This window comes from Chaetura pelagica, unplaced genomic scaffold (assembly GCF_000747805.2).
Source record: "Chaetura pelagica isolate M959 unplaced genomic scaffold, ChaPel_1.0 scaffold914, whole genome shotgun sequence".
NCBI classification, from domain to species: Eukaryota; Metazoa; Chordata; class Aves; order Apodiformes; family Apodidae; genus Chaetura; species Chaetura pelagica.
In genome coordinates, this window is record NW_009953061.1 from 300,544 (window position 1) to 312,819 (window position 12,276).

Genomic DNA, 12,276 nt, shown 5'->3' on the forward strand with positions numbered 1-12,276 from the left:
TGTGGTGGGTTTCTAACAGATCTGTGTTTTTCCACTGGGTGCTGACAGCAGCCGCTCGAGCGGACAGCTTGCCCAAATGAGAAATGAAGAGAAAGGAAAGCTGGGGAAAAGGCTTAAGTCGTGCAAATCATGCTAAAGCAAAAGCCAGAGCTCCTGGCAAAAGAGATATACTAACTGGGGACAGTACAGGCATTAGTGGCATTTGCAATAAAAAAAACCCTGAAGGCAGCAGAGGGATGCACAGCAACCCAACTTCCACCGATTTTTCTCCCAGGAGCAGGCAGCTTCAGGGTCAGAGAGAAGGGGGCAGAGACATGATGAGGAACAACAAAACACATGCAACCCACCACTGCACACTTGTACATCCCAAGGTGGAAATGCTTCATCCTGGTTCTCTCCAGCCACACTCAGACCCTGTGTACCGGTCATGATGATCAGAATCAGCCACCAATTCCTTCCCCTTGCAATTCTGTGCCCTCCAGTAACCAGAACACGTCTCTTAAGCCAAAAACATGCTAGGAGGATAAAAGCAGAAACAGAAGGGTTTTTTTTTAAATAAAGCTGTCAACACATGCTTACACGTCTTGCAGTTCCCTGCTGCCTTAATTCTTACTACTCTCAATGCTTCAAGGGACTTCTCTGGCTCAGCCTGTCCCAGGTGAACAGCTGGCAGGCAGCAGAGCTGCTCTTCTCTTTAGGGTTTACCTGTTCAGCATCCTTGGGAATGCAACTGTCAAGCAGAATCACTATCAGACCAAATCAACACTGCATCTGTGCAGGGGAAACATGTTTCCACTTACATATTTGTATATATAAATTATACGCACACACAAGTATTACAGCTACCATCTACACTGGAAAAGAAAACTGCAGATAGCCTCTACTTTGATGAAAGCTCAGGATTATGAACCACAACATCTAAATGTGGAAGCAAAGATGCTGCAGTGAAGTGCTAGCAGTTATTCTAGTACTTTTGACATATTAGTATTAACAGTTGCCAAAAAAAGGCCCAACAGAAAGGGTTGTGCAAGTCTTTGTCATCCTCCCCTGTGCCGGGAGGTACTTCCCAACATGGGAATCCTAAACAAGTCTTCCACCCAACTAGAAGGGCATGTACACTTCCAGCAGCCTCCCTCTGGCTACCAGCAGCCTTCAGGACTTTAACCTTGCTACAAAACACTCATTAAGGGATTTAAACAAGAAGCATGACAGCCAGGCTGCCAAGAAAAGGTAACATTCAAATGCCAATTTGCTTTTAGGGGGGTTGTTTTAAAGCTGAGATAAGAAGGAAAGAAGAAAGGCAACTCTCTTGCTTCCCTGCCATGAATTTTGGTAGCTATATATTTTGACAGATTCAGAGTAGTGCTATGGAACAGGGGATGCTATTCATGCCTTTGGCTTATTAGTGCTATATACAAAAATTGCATGAAGTTAGATGTGCTAGCTAATTATAGCAAAGCCATCTGAAGACTGTTGAGGGTGCAGGGTGGCAGGGGAAGGGGTATCAGAGAGGCTGGAACACTACACATGGTCTGTCCTGTCAAGAGGTAGATCATGCTAATTGGCTATGGTTAAAATACCTAAGTATGCCAACATGCTTGTTAGCAGAGAGCTGCTGCTGCAAGCACATTTATTCCTGGTGAAGCGGATGCTTCTGCTGAAGCCATCAGCACCCAGACACTCACCAAATTCAGGGAGTCAACACAATCAAGCTTTATTGGGACAACGATGAAGATAATGCTAACATGGTCAAAAATAAATGAAGGGGGACATGGTTAAGTGTGGGCTTGGCAGTGCTGGGTTAATGGTTGGACTTGATGATCTTAAGAGTCTTTTCCAACCTATCAATACTACGATTCTATGAAGATACCACTTGGATCTACAGCAGTGTCTTACACTGATTGTGTGATTATAAAGACAGCATAGACTCTGTCTTTATAATAAGCAAATAAAACTCCAGAAAATTGTGAAGACCTTGAGGCCTCCCAAGTTGCTTTTTGACTGGCAAGACAGTAGGAGTGGACAGTGCATGATTTTTCTGTGCTGCAAAACTTAAGACTGTTTCCACTGACCTACAAAAGTACCTTGAGAACTGCAAGTTTTGCTAAGTTTATCAGAGGAACGAGGCTGACTTGCTGTTATCTCCTGATTCAGTTCAAGAACAAATCCAGGGTTTTGTTTAGTGGGCCTTTTTACAATGAAAAAAAGATTAAAGGGTTCAGCTGGATTTGCTGACATTTCACCAATGAGGAAGTAAGAGGCAAGTCACTGAAGAAAAGCAATTCTTTAGCGTCCCACACAATCTGTAGGGGGAAAATCACCTTCTGCTCTAACTGCAACCTATAATCCCATCTCCTTTTGCAGATTAGCATGGCACAGGCTTCCCAGAAACATGAAGAAATGGAAACAGGAAGGGAATCTTCTCTTAGGCCATTGTGCTACAGGCAGCAAACCAGCCATAATCCTATTCTCCTCACTTCCTAAGGCAGTGAAAAAAGGTGCATTTGTTGTTGGACTGTTCACTTCTCATGCACAAAACTTTCAGGCAAGCTCATGTGCCCTATTCCAGCATGAACAACTCATGTCTGCCTCCTCACCTGCCACATTCACCCGTGTCAGCATCTGCCTCACTCTGTGGCATCAGCAAGAGTGACCAATGGATTTCAGGAAATCTTCCCAACCCATCTCCACTGGGACAAATCCTGCATGAAATGATATGGCCAGCACTCAGCTCACCTCCACCTGATCCAGCTGGTGACCCCTCCACAGAGGTGGTCTGGAGGAGGAGCCCTCTGGTGTACACGGTCACCACAAGGCAGAGAACATGGGGGAAGCTGCCTGACAGCCAAGGGAGGGGCTACAGGAACTCTCAAGCTGTGTGGTTTGCACAACCCCTGTGCATGTCTCTCCCCTTGCCCTCCCCTTTTCCACCCCCCTCTAAAATCCTCCAGGTCAAGGTTGATCAGTCTTTGTTGCTCATAACACACCATGGCCCAGCTATGAGAGGTTTGGGTGGTCCTCCACACCTGAAGTCACACGGGATCAAACATTGCAACTGTGGTTTTGCTAGAAGTTTGGTTGGGTTTTTTTGTTTGGTTGGCTTGTTTTTGTTTGGTACTTTTCTCTCAGCCATTAATAGTATATGAATAGTGTTTATAAGCTCTTAAGCGATCAGAGCTTGAGATCATTCTGAGATAATTCAACTTCTGAGTGAGAGCTCAAGAAGACAGGCATTTTACAAGTGTTCATGCATGTAGAAGCTTCAGGTGCTAATCTGTATCTCTGGGCAACGCTTCTAAGAGAGCCCAAGGCCACAGACAAGATAATGCTTCCCCCATTGAGAATGAGGGGTTTCTTTCCATCCCTGATGTAAAGAACTACACCATGCAGGCCCCTTGAAAGCTGCATAATTATTTCAATGCTGCTGCTATCTCTTCTCATCAAGCTAATAGAATGCAGACATAAAATCAATTCACAAAACAAATTAAATGGGATGCATTTTTAATTTTAAGTCAATAAAGGTGATTCTGGGGCAGACAAAAACTTCATTACTTAGAACACAGAGCTTCAAGGGATGCTGGGTTTTTTCATGTCAAATGAAAAAGTCTTTGCCTACGAACAGTCTGATTTGGCCAGGTTCAGGGAAGTCCCTTCGCTTCTGCATTAAGTAGGTAATGAATTTTTATGATCATCATTCTTACTTGAGGTACTGGGTTATCATGCAATTATTCTTTTTACATGCTGAAAAATATGAGCTTCCCTGATGAGCTTCTCCCCACATATTCCTCAGGGACAGTGGAGCCCCGGCATGGAGGGAAAGGGATCAGAGACCTGCTTTCTGCTGTGTCACTTGGTGCAATTTATGACCTAGGCATAGGCACTCTATGTTCAAACCATGGTACCTCCTTCTCCCACTGCAAACACACATCCTTTCCTCAGATGGAGATGAAAAAAGGGTATCTTCAAGCAGCCTGGAAAACCACAAAGTTCACTGAGTTTAACCAAAAAGGAATTGTCACCACATCAGACTGAGAGGTCACGGAGGTTTGCATCTGTCAGCTTGGTGGAGAGCTTCAACTTAATCTTTTTAGGCAGCCATCTGTTTTTTACAGGAGCTGCCAGGGTTCTCTGTGCAACCATGGCAGCACACAGACACCACAGTGACCTCGACTGGTAGAACGGCCTCTACCACTTCCATCTTCCACGCTCAAGCAAGTGAAAGTCACCTGCGTGGCCCATCAGGGCCTTCTTCCTACCTCCAGAGAAAGAGGACACAACTCACAGGCCGAGTCATTGCTGGTAGGACAGGGGGAGGAGCTCAAGGGTAGTGGAGCTGGAGCCAGCATCATGAACAGTGGGAGATTAAGCCACACTAGCAGCTGTGGATGTAACACCCCACGCCCAAACCTTATAGATAAGAATTCCAGACCTTTTCATCAAGACATCCCAGCTTCCAGGTGATCCCCTCCTCCTGGTGGGCGAGTGTCTATTTTTGCAGCTCCTGCCTCATCTTCTTCCTCATCCCTTTGTTTTTAATTCAACATAATAGAAGGTTTGGAGCTGGGACCTGATCTCAGGTTTCCATACTACAAGGCACTGTCCCCACTTGCACTAGAAAAAACGAGGCAATAATTAATAGCTGTTACACAGAAGAGATCTAATCTGAACCTCAAACCAGTGATTTAACAAGAAGCAATCCACAGCCTGGAATTACCTAGTATGCTTAGTGCAAAAGCTTGATTTATTATTATTTTTAAAATCGCATCTCTTGAGCAGCTGAACAAACTAAAACATCAGCCTATGCTGGCATTTCCAAATCACAGGCACAAAAATCACCATCTCACAAACCACCTTCACACAAACCACCCCACCAGCCTGAAAGGAAAGGGAAGAAGTAGTGTAGGTGGGACTCCATCAGCAAGACAGCACAGACACCTATTCAACAGCACTCTGGTTAACATGAAAGACAGTCTGACCCAAGGAAGGGGCTCACTACACTCACAGCTGGCTGATGCTGGCCCTTCAGCTGTACCAGATGGACAGGAGGAAGGTTACAAGCTTCGCAACTCAATAATCAAGAAGCAAGAAGCTTCCAAGGAGGAAGGGACTGACAATTTCTTCTAAACAACTTCACCAGGCAAACAAATAATCCGAAAATACAAACCCATGAACTTCCCACCTCATTCTAAAAAGCCTATGCTGCCAAAATTTTCCTTCCCCTTCTTGCCTTATGGTAAAGTAAGGCAAGTATTAGTGCTTTGTTCCCTTGTGAGGGACACAAACAGCTCTGCCAAGTCAGCTCTGCATAGCAGGGCACCAACACAGAAGAGATGAAAGGAAGATAACACTCCTCTTTCCTGCTACCATGGGTCTTGTTTCCAGGACAACTCTGTTTCTCCATTAATATCAACAGAGCTTTGCCCAGCACAGTGCTCAACATCCCTGCAGCAAGAAAGCAACAGGGGGCTGAAGGGGAGCAGAGAGAAATTGATGTAGTCACAAATTGTGTCCTCCGTTCCACTCCTCACATGACAAGCATCAAAACAGTTTTTCTTTTTAAAATCAAAGGTTATGCTATGTGATAAACATCAAGACAAATCAGGCTTGACAAGTCCCTGTAGTAAAGGTCAAAACTTTATTTGTGAGCCACTGGCTAGGGAAGCAAAGCAGAGCTCCTCCAGAAGCAGGATGAGGACCCACCACTGTTCTTGCTGCAACTCAAGACTGGATGTAGCGAGTGTGATCAGGGTCCACAGGAAGAATTTCCAGTGAACCTAAATGGACTGTCATTTCAAATTAGATTTTTTCCTCTAAATACAAACGTTTTGCAGCTCCAGATGCTAACTCATGGAAAAAAACTAGAGTCCTTCTACAGCACTGGCTGCCATTTCTCTCTGTTGCAGTGCAGGGACCAAATTGCTTCTTGTACCCTATTACAGAAGCACTCAGAAGCGGCCCCAGCATCAAGCTCAATTATTTCTCCTGCACCTTATGACACAGATTTGTCACCTCTACTCACCACATCAGGCCTGGAATTGTCAGCTCCTTCCCCATCAGAAGGTAGCACCCATTAGCAAGGCAGCCTGCATGCACAGCCTCAGAAAAGGCAACAACAGCCCATCTGAGCTGTATCACGTACCACCAGTCCAGCTGAACCAGCACCTCTCCCTGACAGCAATGCAGCAGCCCCCACCACACCTACTGATCACCAAACACCCTCCAGTGCAGGCAGCAAGTGGCACAGGCAGCCCTGCCCCATCCAGCAGGTCTGCAAGAGCCTGTGAACCACCTCCAACAGCAAAAGCTTCCAGCCCTCCCAGCCCTGGCAAGTTTGCACACAAATGCACCTCTTTAGTGGAAGAAACGGAAGTGCCTGTTACTGCTATGGCCAAGAAAGCCTCAATTCAAGGTTTTCTCTCTGCACATGCATTTTAATTTAAAAATGTGGCTTGCAAGATTTTGATTATAGCATTGACCACATAGGATGCCAACATCTGCAAAGTCTAATTTTCCTGCTGTCTAATAGTTAATAGCTAATGCTACAGCTGCACACTAACGTCACTTGTACTTCCCTCCTTATAAACCCCTTCTGGAATTTATTCTTTTCCCAGTGCTCAGACTGACAGCTCACGTGCTGAATACATAATCCTGGCTGGGAATGACAAAGTTTAAATGTCTCATGAGGGAGCAAAGCTGGGATGCTCTTAAAAATTCTGTTTGTTTTTATGTTCATCTGAGCTACACAAGTAAGGGGGAAAAAAAAAGAGGCTGCCTCTGTCCCAGCAGCAGAGCTTTCCTAACTACGACCTCAACAGACAAGTTCATCTGTTTTCCATGTTTCAGCCACTGATGGATGTAAATATCCATTTTACAGTGAAGTTTGACTTGCTCCACAGGCATTAATATGTCCCAGACCTTGCAAGGGATCTTTTTAGGTCAGCCAATGACCATGACATGGTCTCCTTTTGTCAAATCCTTTCCTAGTGTGCAGCCTGCTCTAAGCACAAGGTTACTCTTCTATTGCAAGAGTTCTTCACATTGTTTCCCCATAACAGAATCATTGAATCACTTCAGTTGGGAAAGACCTTTAACTTCATCAGGTCCAACCATTAACCTTACTGTCCCAAGTCCAAGCACTGAGCCATATTCCCAAGCACCACATCTAGACAACTTGTTAAACACATCAGACCTGGACCTCTCACACATCTCCCTTGTGTTTGCTCACTTCTGATCAAGATGGCCTTCAAGTTGTTCAACCATGAAACACATATTTCCAGGCCAAAGCAAACCCACCAGGACCACCCAAGCACCCACCAGTGCCACTCCACCCATGCTCAGCAGCTGCAGGCACGATAAGCCCAGACCTCAAATATTGCTCCTACACAGGCAAATTTTATCTGATATTAGAAAGGCTAATTATTTTTAATAGCAAGAAGAACATATATTCACAGCCAAGCAAAAACGGAGACTAAAGATCATTAGTGTACTTCTACTTTAATAATTCTCAACTGTTAAAGATTTCAGAACTTCTGGCTAAAATGTCAAGTCTTTAGCTACAGTAATTAGAAATGGTTTTACTTCCCCTGACTGTGCAATTTAGTCTCAAGAATAAAACTTCACCTCAAAGCATTAGCAGCTCTGACATGATAGCATCTCTGTTATTGCGACAGCCCAGAGAGAAAGGCTTCAGATTCTTGTATGTGTCAAGAAGTGCAGCTTCAGCTGCAAAGCTCTAGCAGCTGCTTATTCTCCAAAATAAAACTTTATTTTTAGCATAAGTGCTTATTTTGGATCCATGCGAGTTGCCACGAAGCTCTCACACCCATTGTAAGCTCCATCAAATCTGCAGCAGATGACAAATAAGGATGCAGGCTCCAGCGCAGGAGATCGTCTGTACAACAGACTGCACAATCATCACCTTCTGTTCAGAAGGAACGAAAGGAACCCTGCCAGGGATCAGGAGTGCTGAATTTAAAGCTGGATTTTAGGTAGACAGAGGGAGAAACTGTAATAGCAAAGCACAATTGCCAAATCTTAAGTTTCCAGCAGTGAAGCATTTGCTATCAGAACATCTGATTGACACTGTACAACCAGCTCTGTGCTCCACAATCAACACTGTCTCCACTCTAGCGTGAAAGGTTTGACAGTACCTGAGCTACCACAGTTCTCTCCTTTCCTGGTTTATAAAACCAGCACCAGTCTCAGCACATGCTGCTTCATCACCAAACTGATGCAGTTGCTCTCCTGGCAGAAAAGCAAGCAGATTAGGAACAGAGTTTTCCTGTAATACAGTGAACTGAACTAACCAAGAGAGGGGCCAACATGAGCAGAGGTAGCGTGGGGGAAGGCTGGGCATGGGGCCTGGTGTAGGATGTGGGATAAGGCTCAAGGAGCAGCTGTGAGCAGCCAGACCTGTGCTTTGGGCCCTTGGTCTGCAGGGACAGGCAGCTCCTCCACCACCTTGCTCTGCCCAAAGTGCTTCCAATCCTGAACCTGTGTCAATGCTACCATGTGAAGCAGGGCAAAAGGGTTTCCTGCAAACAGAAAGCTCAAATTGAACCCCTTCACAGAAACCTCTCTTCTCTTTGCAGCTTGGGAGGTGAAACACCATTCCTGTGCCTGCTCGGCCAGGACTACCTGTACTTTGTTGCTGTGCACTCCTTCATGCTGCAGAACGTTAAGTTGTTGCTAGGCTGCACAAAGCAGTCTTATTTTTATCACATGCCTGTTTATTCTTGTAGAAAAAGATATGGCACATAGCAATCCAAAGCATCCTCAAAACACTTGTTATACTTTTGGCTGGGTCTGTTTTCTCACCAGACGGTCCAAAGCTTCTTGGCCATCAGCATACACACCTTCCCACCCAGACAACCCTTCTCACTCTTCCAGAAGTACAAGAAAGTGTGACTGACCAGAGAAAACCTCAGTCGAGTGGAGAATATAAACCCACATTGCAATCAAAGTTTCAGTTATTCCAAATAAATTTCAAGTAATTCTGAAAAGGCTGTTAATAGTAATTTCAAAACTATTTCCTAACATCTTAATACAGCTGAGTAGCAGATCTGCAGCAGCTAGCATGCTGAACTGTTGCCACTTCACCAGGAAACATCCCCCTGCAACTTAGCACTTACTTTTGCACCCCTGACATTTACCAATACAGCATTTTACAGCTGCCATTCCTCTCCTCGGCATGCAATGTTCACACTTCCATTGACAGGGAATAGAGCCTGGGGTCAGCATAGACAAGAAGCCGGACCAGTCGTGGTGCCTGCTGAAGAGGAGAGCTGAAGCCTGCCTGCTGCTCCCACACATGGGTCCCACAGCCATGAGCAAACCACTGCAGCAGCCAGCCCCTGCCCTGCTCCCTGCCCCACCAGGAGCAGAGCAGATCAGCTCTCTGGCAGGCCAAGTGTCAGCCCTAGTCTGGCATCCTCCAGGACAGCCACTCACTTTGTGTTCCTTGTGCTGTGGCCTGAAACCTTCTTCCAAAGCAGGAATAACTCCAGACTCCTGTTAAAAAATTACACGTCCCACCATAATGATAGCAATATACAGGCTATTTAACCCAGAGGAAGGACTCATTATTTGCTAGACTCAGCATTTGTCCCTTCTTGACACTGAGGGAACCTCCTGCTCTTAAGGAAGCTTTCTAAATTGAATCTTTCACAGCTTCACAGGAAGCTTTGAAAGGCCTGCCTTCTGGAGTGACTGTCTGGCTTCAGAGGGCACCCTGAACTCCAATTTCGTCTCCACATTTTTCTGTCACTCAGACATTGCTTAAGCATCAGCACACAGCTGTAGACAAAAGACCAACCTTGTGCGGACAGGCACCTTTCCATTCAATCAGAAGCCACAGCACTCATGCCAGCAGCTTCACTGCAGCAGTATTTGCCTGGCATTAGATATTAGCATTTGTCTCTTGCTCTGTCAATAGCTGGAGGCAATTATTCTACGTGCTGCTGCTGGCCAGCACAGCATTGAGTGGTACGTGTTTTCACTTGTCTCAGCAGCAGCACCTGTCAGCCCCGGGTTTGTTACAGCTTTGCTGGTTACGTGGCTGCTAAAGATCCCCACCGTGGGCACCAGCAGCCAGGGCTCAGCTGGTGTTTCAGCAAGCAGCTTGCTCTGTTTGTGGTTCACAAACCAGCCCCTTCAGCAGCACACAGTCTGATCCTTCCATCTCACCACTTGATCCAGCCCCAGAGCGGCACTCAGCTGGAAATTACTCTTAATCACCCACCAAGGAGCTAGAAGGAACTATGAGTAAAATCAGCAGGAACATCAACTGAAGGTGGGAGTTTATAATTGACCCAAATTACCTGCACATCACCTGCATCTTCTGGTGCCCAGGCGTGGTCCTAACTTGTTTCTTAGAGGCATTATATGTTTCTAAGGAAGGTTTGTTATTTGGGTCTTTTTCCCCCCTACAAATAACCCTCTTTTAATAGCAACACTGAGCCACAATGACTTCAGTACAAAATTCTGCCGCATTTGCGACAAGACGACATCAGCCAAGGATAAGCTTTAAATAATAAATGGGTATTACATTTTCCCCTAGAGAAGCCAAGGCATGAATTTCCTGTATCTATGCAAGCTGAGCAAAAAAACCCAAACGAAACAGGAAAATCAAGAGGAGCTCAGCAGAAATGCTCCTAATAGCGGATGGCAGCAGCAACAGCAGCCCAAGCCTCTCCCATGAGCATCCTCTGAGATCCTGCTGCAAGGAGCTTTCGGGAGATTTGGTGCTGTTGGCTGAGACTGTTGTGCAACCCCTGGCTGAGACTGTTGTGCAACCCCCTCCTCACCTGGAAGCTGAGGGCGCTGCCAAGGAAGCCGAAGGCTGACTTTTACAATGGTGACTCCTGTTGGCCGCTCTCTCTCCCTGCCAAGCAAGCTAACGCTAATCATTAGCTGCTTTTTTTCTCTGCTGTGACTGGGGCAGCATTAATTGCCTCCCAAATCGCTGTCACTAATTAGTCTCAGTACCGTTATTAAACGGAAACTGGGTGACAAATTGTTTGCGCTCTCAGTCCTGGATGTTCAGCAAACAGTTCCAGGGAAGCTTTCAGCAAGCAGATGCTTTCTCCTGTGAATAAAAGGGGGTTCTGACTTTAGATCAGCTCTTTGGAGTTGGTAGGATCTATCAGTGGAAATAAAGTCACATACACCAGAGGATTACTGCAACTGCAGAGCAGCAAATTGGATCCTGCTGCCTCATACACTGTCAGGCAAGTTCTGGTGCCAGAAACTTAATGGTGAGAAAAAAAAAGAGCATATGCAAGAAAGGGTCTGTTTCCTGCTGCCAGGTCTAAGGGCATATGGGAAAGTTATATCTGAGCTAGAGAAGAGTGCTCACAAAGTAACTGGTAACACTGCTTTTATATCAGTGAATTACTAACAGACTGTCAGGAGTCAGCTCTGGCAGGCTACACACCACCCTGAGCAAAAAATAACCTGCTAAATGAATGTAAATTCAGCAAAGAAATGCTTTTCCTGTAAGATTTTGTAACTGGTAAAAGCGAGGTGGAGAGATGCAGGAAAGCTGCTCCAGGAGGCAGCCTGGGAGGAGGCTCCCACACCTACAGAACCAAGAAGACATCATGACACACAAGTAAATGAAGCAGAGGACTGCAGAGAAGGAACTCAGGAGCAGCAGCCTGGAGTTATCCCACTGTGAGGTTTAAAATCCAGTAGTTTAATAAGGTCTTTGCTCTAGAACTAAATAGGTCCAGTAAATAGCTTAAGGGCTTATCGATACATAAGATGTCCTCACCTGCCAGGCCACAGAGGAGCCCCAGCCTTGCAGGAAGGTCAACTCCTGAGCCAAGCAGGCAGCAGAGCAACCCAGCACCACCCTAACACACACACGTTCCCCAGGTAATGCTGGTCTCCCTGAAGCGTTCAGCAGCACACACCCACACTCAGGCTGAGTTACTGCTAATCAGAAATTCAATGGCATCTGAAGGAGCATAAGCAGCACTCTGAAATAAAGGGGTTTGTCACCATTTTCAGCCAAACGTTACAAGGCCCATTTGTAAGATTCACGTGCATGTGTGTGCAGCCACCCATTCACTGATGCAAGGAGCTTCCAGTGTGTCATTCCCACAGCTGTCTCCCGAGGCCCAGAAGTATAAACCTCCCAGGAATTAGCCTTGTATGAAAGGCCTATTTTAATTTCAGAAGCCATGTTACCTCTTAGGAGCCTGCACTAGACAGTTCGCTGCACTGTACAGGCCACAAGCAACCCCCCTCCCGTGACGCCTGCACAGGGCTCTG